A 15386-nucleotide genomic window follows, 5' to 3' on the forward strand; every position below is an offset into this window, starting at 1 on the left:
GCAATATATTGTTGTTAAATCGAAAAAATGACACATGATAAAAGATGTTTGATCAAGGAGACTTTTTTCTTTTTTCTTTTTTCTCTCTATTAAAAAAGTTTGGAATTAAACGTATCGGAATTTAATATAGCTTGGAAAAGAAAGAGAGGAGAGAGAGGGAGAGAGAGAGAGAGAGAGAGAGAGAGGGAGAGAGAGAGAGAGAGAGAGAAAGATAAAAGTCTCTCGAGCAGACTGAAAAGCAAAATGTATACGCGGGTTTTTAAGTTCAGGCACATGGATGTTCTTCGATTCGAGTAAGGCGCAGACGCGTACTCGAGAAACAAATAACCGGAAGAAAAACGATGTACGTACATCGTAGATATATAGTACGTATTTAGGTACGTACAACACCAGGGTTGGTTGATGGTTATACGTCACTGACAATAACAGTGCAGCGAACGGTTTCGAAGCACAAGTGCAAATAAATAGGCTGCACTGCCATTCCATTTGCTAGATTAGAATCAAATATAATTTTTCGAGGGTGTTCGATCGGCTCGATCGAGCGAAAAAGAAGCCGAGCACGCTATCCTTTTCTCGCTTCAAATCATAAAATTGCTTTCTCTCGTGCTTCCAACATCGGACCTGACAAACGATAGCTCACCGTGATTTTATTACTTCTATTTTTTTTCTCTATTGATCTCTCTCTCCCTCTCTTTCGTTCTGTTATTTGTTTTTTTTTCTCGTTTTTATTTACTTATTTATTTATATTTTTCCATAATTATGTATCGTTATAATTACGAGAAATTTATAACGCGTTACGAACAGCTCTCTCTCTCTCTTTCTCTCTCCCTTTTCGATTACCGATCTCATCCTTTAGATACCAAATACGATCCCATTCGCGTCATTTTCCGCGACGTTTTTCCGGCGCGTTCGACGTGACAAAATTTCTACGGTCTACTATGTGGGAGCGAGTAAGCGAGCGAGGCATGCGTGAATAAGTAGACCGCCATCCTATTTGGTAGATTAGAATCAAATATAATATTCCGAGACGATCGTCTTTAATACCTCTTGTCGCTGTAAAAGCTCTTCGGCGTTCGCTCGAATACGTTGTTAAACGAGATAATTCGTTTCTTCTTCTTCCTCCTCTTCCTCTTCTTCTTCTTCTTCTTCTTCTTCTTCTTCTTCTTTATTTTATTACCATTAAAAAGGAACCTAACAGAAAAAAAAAGAAAGAGGAAAAAGTAAAAGAAAAAGAGAGAAAGAAAAAGAAATGAAATCAATCCTCTTTCTCGTACTCTTTTATCTCGTAAAACTTAACTCCGCTATGTCTGGATGTTTACGTTATCCAGGAAGAACAACAGTGAATTTACCGTCGGACACATCTATACTTTAATTTCGCTAGGAAGCAATATGCGTCATTTATACGGCACAGGGCGTCGGCGTCGGCGTCGGCGACGGCGGGTGTGTGTGGATTTTGTAATCTCAATCTAGCGAGAACCAGGGCCGCCGTGTCTGATGGAGAAAAGAAGCCAGGTGGCTGCAGGTGCGGTTACAGCTCGGCCATAAATCTTACACCTCGTAAACGTGTTCTCTCTCTTACTCTTGCTTTTCTCTCTCTCTCTCTCTCTCTCTCTCTCTCTCTCTCTATTTCCCCCTCTTTCTCCTTCTATACGCGTACACGTTGTACGATTTCGATCCGAAGGCTCTTATGAGGGCGTTTACAAATTTATACTGCGTCTTATCTGGCCTTCCAAATGGCGACAAAGCTAGCAATACGAACGAGCACGCATCTACTCATACACGCATGCACGCACGCACGCACGTACGCACGCACGCACGCACGCAGCCAACGCACACAACTCATATTCTTTTTCCTTTTCTTTCTTTGCGAGTAGCCTAAGTGAGTTTTATATAATACCTACTATACAATACGTCGTAACACAGAACACGCACGTAATACTTTTTTTTCACGCCTCGTCGATACGATTTTGCGGGAGGGAGTTCTCTCTCTCTCTCTCTCTCTCTCTCTCTCTCTCTCTCTTTTTCCCCCTCGCATCTAATTTTGCCGAGCGTTTTCTTTTTCCATAATCAAATGCACCGCTTTTTCAATCTCAAAAAGCGATTAATAAGCCGATTATTTCCCCTATAATAAGCGCATTACGTTGTCATTATGGCGTCGACTCTGTCCCATCGTCGCTTTTCGGAGAATAACGCGAAACATTCAGAGAGAACGTTTATCGTGTTTATTTGAACAATCCACCCACTCTTTCTTTCTTTCTTTCTTTCTTCTTTTAGACGATAGACGAGAGAAATATTTTCAACTGTTATATTTAAGATATTTAAAAACGCATCGAAGCATGATGGCTGACGTAAAATTTATAATGTTCACTCCTACGATATCGCGGTCGATCTTTGAACAATAATGAAAATCTTGTATCAATTATCGATCCATTTAAGAATGTTTATAATTATGCCGTTCATTCAAGATTAATAATAATCGATGTCATGTAACAGACGTGATAGCGTACATACGTATGGATTTGTTGTATTTATTTTTCTTTATCGATTATGCCTCTCAATTGGCAGATTTTTCAATCAAGAACATTTCTTAAATGGGCACTGATACAAATGACAATTAAAAGGTCGCGTTTAATCGGTTAAATTTGGTTCGTTGATGCGCAAAGAGAAGAAAAGGTAAATATTTTACAAGTAGTTAGATAATTGCCGTGCGATAGATTTTCATTGGTAAACCGGAAACGAATTCCCACGAGAAGACTAAATATTAAACGGGCAATTAGAGTTCTCTCTCTCTCTCTCTCTCTCTCTCTCTCTTTATGCGACGCTCATTGTTATTATTATAATTATAGATCGTTCGTCGTCGGTCAGGTGCTCGCAGGCAACGAATTAATACCCGCGTTTGGCTAATATGCAATGCCGTTACGGCGTATTACGGTAGAACACGTTGGTGGCAGGGCAGCATCAGGATGGAGGTGGTAGAGTGCGTTTGCTCACCGCAAACGTGCGAGTTTCGAGCGGCCGATCGAAAAACCTACGAGCGTGTTGCGGTACGTAAGCCGCGTTTTCATGCGTCGCGACTAAGCAGCGGCGCGCGCGCGCGGAAAACAACGTTCTTTCCAATTATTGCCTCGTAAATCTGGTGGGAAACGACCGCCAATTATTTAGGTATTAGCCACCCATCTCTCTTTCTCTTTCGTTTTCTCTCTATGCTCGTTGACTCGTTTGCTCGCACGCGATAATAATCGTTCCTCGAACGAATATCGTTGCTAGCCCGCTAGTTCGTTTGCTCGTTCGATTTCATTCCCGTCATATTTCGCGGTCCCGTTTTACGTCAAACGTATGTTAGTCCGGAGGCAGCCGATAGGACGTTTCGATATTCGTAAATTATTCCAAAGCGAGGATAAAACGCATATACGCGTGTGATATAATATATAGAATTGCGATTATTTATGCGACTGATAATACCAACTCTATAGCAAATGTAATCGGGATTTATTAAAGATGCAACGACGGATTAGAGAGAGAGAGAGAGAGAGAGAGAGAGAGAGAGAGAGAGAGAGAGAGAGAGAGTCATTAGTTTCATCTCATGTTAATGGTTCATTACTTCGATCTCGTTTGACGCGACAGCGATGTATGGTCTTGGCGAAAATATATTCATGACTTGTCATACGACTTCTGATGGCAAGTTTCACGGTTCCATTTGAAAAAAACATAACTCACTTTGGACCCCCTCAGTATTTACGGGTTCTATTAGAAAACTGTCAGGGTTGTGATCCCACGTGCCTGGCTCGTGCCAACACATGTTGGCGTTTTCGTATCAGGAGGCGACGAAGAACCAACGACGATCCTAGAATCTCTAAGGCTTATAGGATTCGCCGTAGTCTCCTTTTCCTAGTGTTATGTTCCTTGACGACGACGAGGACGATTCGATGCGTCTAGCAATGTTTCACCACTTTTCTTCGAGATTTCTTCGAGAAAAATTTCATATAACAAAATAATAGATTTTAATGATGTTAAGTAATTTGCGTAAAAAAAATAAAAAAAAAAAAAAAGAAAAAAAGAAAAAGAAACAAAAAAAAAGAAAGAAAAAGGAAGAAGATCGGTCACTACGGAATCTATTTTATCGACGACTGCCTGTCGACGTGGCTTCGATCGGTTGCCCTCATCGTTGTACGATTCGATGGAGCGATATGGAATATTAATTTTCGCTAACTCACCCGATCCCTCGATTCCCAGCGGCATCCGTCCGTTTCTCCGCTTCACTCTCTCTTTCTATTTTCCCCCTCCCTCCAACAGCCCCCAATTCCCGAAACCCCACCGCCGCCCTCGTCGATCCCCTCTCCTCTTCCTCCTCATCCTCCTCCACCTCCTACTCCTCCTCTTTCGGCCTGTCGCCACCTCGTGTCTCGTCTCGCCGAACAATGTTTTCCAATTAACTTTATTCGAAATCGAACGACACCCCGTCATCTCCTTTTCCTCCCTTTTAATTCAAACCTCCTCTCTCTTTCACCTCCCACTCCTCCTGGCGTAGCACAAACGATAAAAAGGTATTTCCATCTCGTCGCTCAAAACGTATACCGAGAGCGATTACTTGTAATCACGAGGAGAGAGACCGAACGGGGCTCGTGAAAATTTGATTTCATTTAAAGAGACAGAGACAGAAGGACGAATAAATTCATTTACTATTCGTTCATCCAACAATCTTTAGGGGGCGAGGTAGCAAATGGATAAAAAATTAAAAGCAACGAATGGAAGGAAGACAAATGTGAACGTTAACGAGTTAGTTAAAAAATATAAAGGAAAGAAAGATGGAGCGAAAATAGAGAGAGAGAGAGAGAGAGAGAGAGAGAGTAAGAGAAAAAAAGAAAGATAGAAAGATCCACATTGATTCGGGCGTTACTACTAGGATCGAAGCGCAAAGTGTCAGTGGCGGGTGGATACCGCGGAAGCAACGGCACCCCTCAAGCTTAAAGCGGCGCCAATACGAAGGCAAAAGCATCGATCGTCGACACAGGAGTGGTGGTGGGTAGTGGTAGTGATGGTGGTGGTGATGGTGGTGGTGGTGGTGGTGGTGGTGCCGAGCTCGGTCGCTCGCACGCAGGTGACGCGTCATATCCCCCGTAACTTTTTACTCGGTGCAACCGAATATCACGCTTGCTTGGACCTCGAGTTCACGGATAGATAGGTTTCTGCTTGCTCTGGCATAGGTACGTCGTTGATTCGTGCGCGCGAGCGCACCTATGTTCGGACAATACGTTATTACGGGGTAAGCTTTATAAGCGACCCCTTATATCATCCCCCTCGCGCTCAATGCAATCTCATTACCGTGGATGCACTCTCCGTATTAATACCGAAAGGAATTAACTTTCGACGTTATGGGATCAAATGTCATTAACTTTATATTGCCAGCCGTGCCGGTTAGGAGTGACGCAGTGAGGTGAAGAAAGAGAGAGAGAGAGAGAGAGAGAGAGAGAGGGAGGGAGGGGTTGAGAGAGAAAGAGAGATAGAGAAGGAGAGGGAGAGGGAAAGAGGGTGAGGGCTCCGTTAAAATAAACACGTCACTGGGCCGCGAGCGAGCCCTCCGCGTCCTCTCGACGACGCACGCGTCCTATCGTTTTACGTGCGTCAGGTCCGTTTGAAGCTTGGACTGAATTTAAATTGCCTCCCTCTACTACCTCCTCCACCTCTTCTACCCCCTTTACCCCCTACCTCTTATTCTCTTGTTACTTCGTCCTTCTTTCTCTTTTTATTTATTAGAGGGAAAACAAGTCTTTGTTTCTTTTAATAAATGAAAGTACCTTTCGTCAATCGCTGGTATTTAAAAAATGAAATCCTTTTGGGGTTCCCAGAGGTGAAATCTACACGCAAGATGCAACATGTAACGAGAATTCATAGTAAACAACGCCTTAGCAGTTTCTACTTTCCCAAGGAACGTCGACATATATATATATATATATATATATATATATATATATATATATGTATATATGTATATATCGACGAGTATCCAGAGCGAATGTAAAATTCAGTTTTCGTTCGAGTCGTTTTAGCTGTGGAGGATCCTCCTCTCCTCCCTCCTTCCTTCTCTTCCTCCTCCTTTTTCCTTCTGCACTTCTTAAGGAAGGCTGCAGACATCGCGGGTGGTCTTCACTCGTTTCCGTTCTTTTCGCGCGGCTCCTTTTAAAAGTTTATCGCGCGTTAAAACGATCGCGTTTCATTGGTAGCTCGGACTTTAAAGCTGTCTTCCGTTTCTCTTTTCTTCGTCTTTTTTCTTTTTTTCACAACGTTTTCTCTCTCTTGCGTTTACGTCCCGAAGGAACCCTTTAAGGCGCGACGACATCCGTTCCCTTGCTCTTGTTCGGCTCCTTTGATCGCCGTTAGTAGTATTTGTCTAAGAAAAAGAGGACCGAGTAAAAAATCCTACGGCTAATAACGTGCCACGCAAAAATTTGATAATATCCCTTGCATACGTATCAGATGTATTAAGATTCTCCAAGAGAGAAATAATATACGATCGTAGTTTTAAAAGGTTACCAAGCGATATCAATGCGATATTAATTACTTTGGTAGAGACTATCGCGGAGAAATATTCGCAGTAACGATACTAGAATTTTCAGAGAAATAACGAGGAAGGGCAAGAGAAAGAGAGAGAGAGAGAGAGAGAGAGAGAGAGAGAGAGAGAGAAAGAAAAAGAGAGAGAGAGGGGGTAAAGAGAAGGAAGGGACACAAAGTATACTCGTCGTGCACTTTGGTGAGCTCGTGGCCAGCTCGTACTCAATTACATTACTTGCGCTAATGTTATTAACGCTGTGGCCGTACTAGGGGTTGTCTAGGGAGAATCGGAGAACGGTAGCTAACTCCGGCTTTTACCGCATTTTTACCACGTTCGTCATGCTAGCACGAGCCTATACATACATTGCATTTATTCCGCATCGACTTTGTCGACCATACAAAACTCAGTAATACTACTTATTTCTATTTTCTTTCTTTTTTCCCCTTTCTCTCTCTCTCTCTCTCTCTCTCTCTCTCCCTCTCTTTCGCCGTTCACTTTATACGCAGAAAACTTTCACCGACGAGCGGACGCGTCGTGTTTGCGGTGCACTCGTACCATTGTAGTTTCAACCACCTCGCTACGGGACGACGAAATAAACCCTGCGACACGCAGCTCCTGCGGTGCGGTTATAACGCAACCATCCGCACCGTTCCCTTTACAACGTTTTATATCCTCCTTCTGTGAAAAATGCGCGCGGCGCGATAATGCTCGAGGCATACCACTTCGTTTTCCACGACTAACTCTCTCCCTTCTTTTCCTTCCCTTCTCATTTTTCTTCGAGGGTCCTTCCACGTCGAGTGATCCAATACAAATTACCATTGTTTCCATCTGATATTTCGTCCAATGTTGATTGTCGTTGATCTAATGAAAAATTTTTATTATGCCGACATATTTCGAATTTTTATTAATATATAAAAACATATTAGATGTATTGGGATTATTTCGAATACATTTGGCTATATAGATCAGCCCGATATATTCAATTACTGTAATGGATATAACTTTCCGGAGGGTGGAACAGATTAAAATAATCCATTTCGAATCGGTTTACGATTTATTTTATTTTTTTTATTATTATTATTATTATTATTATTATTATTATTATTATTATTATTATCTTTTTTCTTTTTTTTAATCAATCAGCAAAAAAAAAAGAAAAAAATAGGTTGAACAAGTTTTATGAATTTTTTCTTTGAAAAACGATCTTCCTTGTCTCTCAAGCATCATCATCATCATCATCATCATCATCATTATTATTATTATTATCATCATCATTATTATTATTATTATTATTATTATTATTTCTTCCTTTACTCCCATTCGTCTTTGGTTGTTAGCTCGATGCAACACACGTGTCGCCAATTTCGTGGCGACTTTTTGCCAGGCAGTCCCGGATGAGACTCATTATCTCGTGATGCAGACACATCGGACTCATCGTTGGCTTTTGCGTTTGAGTTATGGGAACGTTTCGTGTTTGGATCGAGTGAAAGATAGCTGGTTAAATTCTAAGAATTCTTTTTGAGTTTTAATCGCGATCAAGATTATCAAATGATATTCGATAATTTATGTAAAACGTCAAATACGAATGCGGAATTTTATCGTGCGATTCGATGAATGAACAAGAGAGAACGAAGGCTAAAACGAAAAGGAAGACGAAGAAAGAGAGGAAAGAAAGAAGAAGAAGGGTATCGTGTGATGGCACGAGGGGTGAATCCATCTGCTAAGTGCGGATAAAATTACCCCTCGATGCCTCTACCGACAGACTCCCTGGATATCTGGCCGTTCGTTCCACTCGTCTTTTCCTTTCCCCTCCCCTCTCTCTCCCTCTCTCTCTATCTCTCTCTCTCTCTCTCTCTCTCTCTCTATCCTTCTCGAGTAAATAACTTAGATGCGTCCGTTGGTCGCTACGTTTGCCAACGATGGTTCTCAACTCGTATCTTTTTTCACAACACATTTTAAAAAGATCAAAACTTAAATCTCTTTTATTTTTTCGTTCTTCCCAACATCTATCAATTCTTAAAATGCAATATGCACGTTAAACGATCGTATATGATCCCAATGAATAACGCAATTCTTTTTATATTTTTCTTATTGTTTGTAAGTTAAACCAGGAGAATATTAAATAGTTGAATGAATAAAAAGGATCATAGCAAAAAGAATATTTCGAAGATCTTTGAGAAAGGGTTATGTCGGTCCGGAAGACAAACCGATCGACGAGAAAGGAGAAGGAGAATGAGCATTGGTAGAATGCAGAAAGAAAATCGGAAAGGATAGCAACATCTCGAGCGTGTGCGGGTGCGAGCGCGAGCGCGCGCGTGTCGTCTCTTCTCCTTTCCTTGGAATCTAATTTCGTCGAATGTCATCCCAGAGAGTCGGAGGAGAGTGCAGCGATCTGCATTCGAGGTTGAATCGCTCGATAGCAATTTCCAGGAAAGGAGAGTACGAGACTCGACGTGTGCAGAGAGGGAGAGAGAAGAGAGGGAGCGAGAGAGAAAGAGAGAGGTAGGGAGAAGGAGAGGGAGACAGACAGATAAAGAAAGAGAAAGAAATAGAAAAGGAGAAAGAGAAGAGATGGACCGATATAGGTGAATGTAAACGCGTGTATCACGTACGTAAATGTAGAAGAAAGAGAGAGAAAAGAATGGGAAAGAAAGGAGAGGGGATAAGTATTGAGAAAGAGAGGGAGAGAGAGAGAGAGGGAGGGAGGGAGATAGATAGAGAGAGAAGGAGAAGGGATAGGATAGGAGGGGGTGGATCCTACAGGAGGATACGCCGTCCTTTCCCTTCGAAGCCCCGTCGTCGAAGTATTGAGTCCTGTATCATGGCGGCTATAATACATTTTTTATCTGATTGAGGGGATCTCCTTTATGGAGGGTGTTCCGTACACACAGCTTTGAGTTGGAGCTCTCGCGAACCCTGTATATATATATATATATATGTGTGTGTGTACGTTGTCTCCCTTTCTTTCTCTCTTTTTCACTTTCGGCCATCGTCGTCGATTTTGTCGTTAGATGGGGAGAAGAGAAGCGGTAGGGATACGCGCGTGCCTGTATTTCAAGAGAGAGAGAGAGAGAGAGAGAGAGAGAGAGAGAGAGAGAGAGAGAGAGAGAGAGAGAAAACGTGCCTTTTTTTCTTTCCCTGCGTTTTCCGCATCGGCCGATACTCGTGACACCATTGCCGCAAAGAGGGTGTCATCGTTGCTTGGTACAAAAAGATATCGTGCTTTTTAATAATTTATTACAGTCATATTTTTATTGCACATATTAATAGATTGCATATAATAAAATGTTGGATATGTTTTTGTGCGTGGATTGTTAGATTATCACATTGAAAAAAGAATTCTTATTTATCTTTTTTTTTTTATTCTTATTTTTTTTATTTTTTTTATTTTTTTTATTTTTCTTCTCTCTCTTCTTTTCCCTTCATCGAGAAAACTTAATTCGAAGTTATAATAAGTCGATATATCTTTGCAAATATATGCCAGGCTTATTCTTCATGCATCGAGACGGAATTCATTTAATTTTGATGGAATATACTGAATCCTTAATGCACCTAACTGTAACAAGTTTAGAGTAGAGGATGTAAACTCGGTTGTTATTAGATTTTTATTCCTCAGTTTCTCGTGGAATAACGTACGAGTATCGCGTCGTGCATGATGCAGGACTTTTATTGATTCCACGGGAATCTAGAAAATGGCCATATTGGAGATCGTGCGGGTAAAGGATATTAAAATGCATTCAATGCGATCGGCTGCCAATTTATAAAGCTCTTTCAGCTTGGAAGTACTCGTTCGTCTTTCCCGACGGTATTCCCTTTATTTCACCGAACAAATCCAGTAACTCTGCATCTACCGAATGCTTCGTTATGTTTATGTTAACGAATAACGTCGCATCCTCGTCGTCATTGGTGACGTCGACGAATATTTGTTCTCTCTCTCTCTCTCTCTCTCACTCTCTCTCTCTCTCTCTCTTTTTCCACGAGGAGAAAAAAAGAAAAAAAAGAAAAGAAAAAAAAAAACATGCCTTAAATGCTCGCCTTAACTCGAAAGCTACGACGACCCGCATATATAGGAACGCTGGGTTGCATTTGGTAAATGGCAATCAAATATGCACGATCGATTAGCACGTCCGTGCCTAAAAGCAAACAGTGCTCTTCGACGCGAGAGAACGTACGTTTTAAACGCGTTGCGCGCCCGCATCCGTTGTGTTCGTTGTACGGCTCGTTAGAGCCGATAGAGGAGCGAGTTAAATAATAAAAAGGCGAGCTATCCGAGCGATCTGTTTCGTTTTATTCTTAAAAGAGAAAGAGAAAACGATAGATAACTAGATAGATAGGTAGAGCAGAGTACTTGATATCTTTCGATCATTTTTTCTCTTCTGTTTATTTTTCTTATTTTCTTTTTATTTCACTTTTCGTTTGCAAAAATTTCCCTAGTGTCGAACACAGCTAGCTATCGTTTTCATTCAGTACTCTATATCCCCCCCCCCCCCCCCGCTTCCCAAATAAGTCGGTCGCCGCACTACGTCTACTCGTGTAAAGAAGGAAGAAGAGGCGAGAGAAACAAAGACGGATAGATAGATAGATAGATAGATAGATAGATAGATAGATAGATAGATAGATAGATAGATATATATATATACATATAGAGAGAGAGAGAGAGAGAGAGAGAGAGAGAGAGAGAGACGGATGAAGTCGTGCGAGAAGGAAGGAGAGAAAAAAAAGAGGAGAAGGAGGTTGGGTGTTTGGGGGAGGTGTAGTAGAGGCAGAGAGGTTGTGTCAGTGGTGGTATAGATCTGGCGGAGCGGAGGCCGCTGCAGGGGATTGAAAAGCAATTTCCCCGTGAGGGACGCGCGGTGTGTGGGCCGAGCTTTATATTAATGATCCAGATATATTATCGGACGTGACCGAAATTGCTGTCAAAAAACTCGGATATTGGATCGAAAGGAGATTGCGAGACGGTCGGTCCTCTTCGTCTCTCTTTCTATCTTTCGTTCTCTCTCTCTCTCTCTCTCCCTCTCTCTTTCTCTCACTATCTATCTCCGTTCACTCTTCTGTTGCCGGGGTTCTCTCTATACTTCGTCGTCTATACCGATCGGTCACTGCGGAAAACGGCATCGATCAAATAGCGCGGGAAAAGTCAGCTCTCGCGGTTGTTTTGCCGTTTGTTTTCCTTTCATACAGAACGAAATATTTCATATCTCTTTCCTACGGGATCAAACATCGCGGTAGGATACAATCGTAGTGTACCCGATGCCGACGCTCGCGTTATTCGCTTTAAAAAACGATATTAACTTGATGGAATTCCGAGATGGAAGGGTAGCTAACAAATCGTCATTACGATCGGATCGAATTAAAAGCAGGTCGTTAGAATGTGAGAGGGAAGGAAGCACGACGTTTTGGATTCCGCATCGAAGGCATCTCTCTTCACATCCCAACTACACACTATCTTCTCTCATTCGACTGAGAGAGCTTATCGAAGCGAGAAGGAACGTTCTTTTTTTTTTTATTTTCTCATTTTTTTATTTTTTTATTTTTTTATGCGGGTCCCTTAAGTGGCACCTACTACGTACCGCCGTGTACATCGATGCGCGTGTCCGAGCGCTTTTATGCAGGTTCTCGATAAGGAACCTCCTCGGCCTCGTTAACTACCAATTCCTTTCCCTTTCCCTCCTCCTCCTCCTCCTCCTCCTTCCCTTCCTCCTTTTCAATTGGTATCGCAAGAGAGCTCAGCCATTCTAATTTTTTCTCCCCCTTTAATTCTCTGTCGCAGGTTATGTTAAATCGTTTCCCCGCTGACGTCGTTCCGAAGGTCGTTCCGAAGGGCCAGCGAGAGGTGAGTGAAAAAAATGGACAAACATTTTTCTTCCCTTTTTTTCTTTGTATTCCATATTCCTTTCGCAAGAGAAAGAAAAAGAAAGGATAAAGAATAGGAAAAGGAAAATATAAAAAGCGAATTGTCATTTTCTCAGGAACAAATTTATATGTTACGAGTTAGATCGAGATATACACAAGGGACAGATAACGCGCATCGTGAAGGCTTAGCAGTAAAAGCCATTGCTAAGCCTAACTAAGGACGATGATGAGGAGTGTAATGATGAAGTCGGGAGATGGGAATCATGGTGCGACGCGATGGCGCGGCTCGCGATCCAGTCGGCAAAGACTAATTTCCGGTGGCTCGTATTTATACGGTTAGTTATACCGAGCGAATAATACGGACCCGGCGACCTCGGTTGGTTCATCGAGGGGCGGCCAAGTTAGCCATACGTCCGTCTGTCCGTCTGCACGTCTATCCGTTCGTTCGTGCCCGCTTTCTCCCTCTCTTTCCATCTCTTTCGTTCTCTCTCTCTCTCTCTCTCTCTCTCTCTCTCTCTCTCTCTCTCTTCCCCTTCCTCCTCTTGGTATATAACTCAAACCACGCGCTCAACTGTACGGGTGGTAGGCGTAACTGAATTTCCATAGCTCGGTAATTGTAATGCACATTCGTTAGTCGGCAACGAGAACGAATGGAATTAACGCACGACTACTCTCCGCTAACTTATATTTTTTTTTTTATTATATTTATACTTTATACAGTGAAACTTATATTCGTTGTATTTTTAAACTTATTTCTAACGCGTTCGTTCCAACTAATCATTATTATTATATGATCGTTAAACTTTGTCCGACTCTTTATAAGAAGCTATTTCTTATTCGAATTGTCCTATTCTCTTAATTGTCAGGAAACACAATGGGTTAAAGGTTAAAACAATGAACGCGTCGAACTAAATAAGAGAACGTAGACCCAAATACCATTGGTGTATGTGTATATATTGTATATATTTTATACATATACAATATATATTATATATATATATACATATATATATATATACATGTCGACATGTATTTGCATGTGCAAGGGAGACGTTTGATTGGCCGTGACGTCGATGCTTTAAAGTGGCTTGCCAGCCCCTTGATTGGATTCTATCATGGACACAATGGACTATACATTGCGCGACCTGACTTGAGAGCGCATTGGATAGGAGACAAGAGAGAGAGAGAGAGAGAGAGAGAGAGAGAGAGAGAGAGAGAGAGAGAGAGAGAGAGAGAGATAGAGAGAAAGAGAGAGAACGAAGAAAAGGAGAAGTAAAAGTAGCAGCACAAATCTTTAACGATGTTAAAAACAATAACGTGAATAATCAGCAAACGTTTAATCATTGATATATCTCTAGTATTTATAATTGTTAATAATTGGACATTTCCAATAGTGATATGAGCGCTAATGAAACATTGAGTACACTTGATAGTTAGGTTCTAATCAACGTTAGTTGGAACCCCTTTAATAGGTAAAATCGTCAAGTGTCAAGGCATGTGTAGGGCAAGAGACTAGGGAGGAATCGCGAAGAGGGCTGTGATGGCCAGTGAATCCTGCCTGTCGTTGGGTATCGGCCAAACGAGAAGAGACGTCAGAGATAGAGAGAATAGAAGGAGAGGGAGAGAGATACAGGGAGAGGGTAGGAAAACGAAGAGTTGCGTAGCAAGCTAGGTGAGGGGGTGAGGAAAAGGAGGAGGAGGAGGAGGAGGAGAAAGTAGTAGTAGTAGTAATGTAGTAGCACAATAGTAGTAGTAGTAGGTAAGAGGAGGGGTGACGAGGAAGAAGGGTCGGGTCGGGCGTACTTAGTTAGCGGACAATGCGGCCCCTAATGAACAGCCAGGGGCGCCCGGCAGACCAGCTACTGGAGCACGCCATCTAGTACGAGACAGACGGATTACGTTGCTTCGGCTCGGCAACCGTTCCGGCGAGCCGCTTAAGAGGACCGCAGACCGAGCAGAAATCGATCAAAGACGATGAATACTTGGACAACCATCTCTTTTCTTTCTTTTCTTCTTCTTTTCTTTTTTCTGCCCCCCCACCCGCCGCTCTCCCCCTTTTTGTTTTATCCTTTCCCTCGATCTCACCTTTTGGATTTCCCTTCAACGTACGTTAACACCAGCGATCTTATCGAGGACACTTTTATCGATGCGGAAACGATGAATTCCTAGAGATAGAGATTTTCTCATCGAATTCGATATGATAATTTGAAAAGTTCGACGATAGGGCAACGTTCACTCCGATAAATGTGTTCTTTCGATGTCCGTTCAACGTTTCTTTGGATTTTTTCTTTCTTTTTTTTTTTTCTTTTTTCTTTTTTTTTTTTTTTTTTTGTTTCTTTTCCTTTACTTTTTTCTTCTTCTTTCTCTCTCTCTCTCTCTCTCTCTCTCTCTCTCTCTCTCTCTTTCTCTCTCTCACTTTCTTCTTCTCCTTCCATTTAATGGACTTCGAAGCGATTATGCGGCGATCACGTGTGCTCGTCGGCTTGAAACTTAATTAAGATAACGACGGAACTTTGCTCGATCGAATGAGAAGAAAAGGATGGAAAATTAAATGACTTCTTTATTAGCTATTTTACCTCGGCCTTCTCTCTCTCTCTCTCTCTCTCTCTCTCCCTCACACTCTCTCGCTTCTATTTTTTTTCTTCCTCGTTCGAACTTCTTCCTCTCTCTTTCTCTTTCTCTCTGTCTCCGTCTCTCTCTCTCTCTCTCTCTCTCTCTCTCTCTTTCTCTCTACGAAGTAAATTTATTAACGATACATATTCTCTAGTAGTGGTACAGCACGTTTTACGAATCTATCGGTCTCCTCTGCGTGACTTTAGTTACGAGGAAGAAAAGGATCGAAATTGCTAATGAATGAAACGTACACATACCTAACTGTACGCTGCTTTCATTTAATTAATGATCGCTACGGTGCTTGTTGAGAGACATCAATAATTCGAGACCCACTGGCTTTTCATCATTCAGCGAGCTCGTTTTAGCGTAA

General features: G+C 41.9%; 1 protein-coding gene across 4 annotated transcripts in view; it reads left to right on the forward strand.

Annotated features, from left to right (window-relative positions):
- Positions 1 to 15386, forward strand: part of LOC118443540 (rhombotin-1) — a 63886-nt gene that overhangs the window by 8079 nt on the left and 40421 nt on the right. For 3 of the 4 annotated variants that reach the window (XM_085662134.1, XM_035870692.2, XM_085662135.1), the window contains one exon: positions 12321 to 12383. The exons of the other annotated variant lie outside the window; for it this stretch is intronic. The gene's annotated coding sequence lies outside the window, so the exon portion shown is untranslated. The remainder of the gene's footprint in view (positions 1 to 12320; positions 12384 to 15386) is intronic. 4 annotated transcript variants of the gene reach the window in all.

This window comes from Vespa mandarinia, chromosome 17 (assembly GCF_050613455.1).
Source record: "Vespa mandarinia isolate Hongniang chromosome 17, ASM5061345v1, whole genome shotgun sequence".
In the NCBI taxonomy this organism is placed as follows: Eukaryota; Metazoa; Arthropoda; class Insecta; order Hymenoptera; family Vespidae; genus Vespa; species Vespa mandarinia.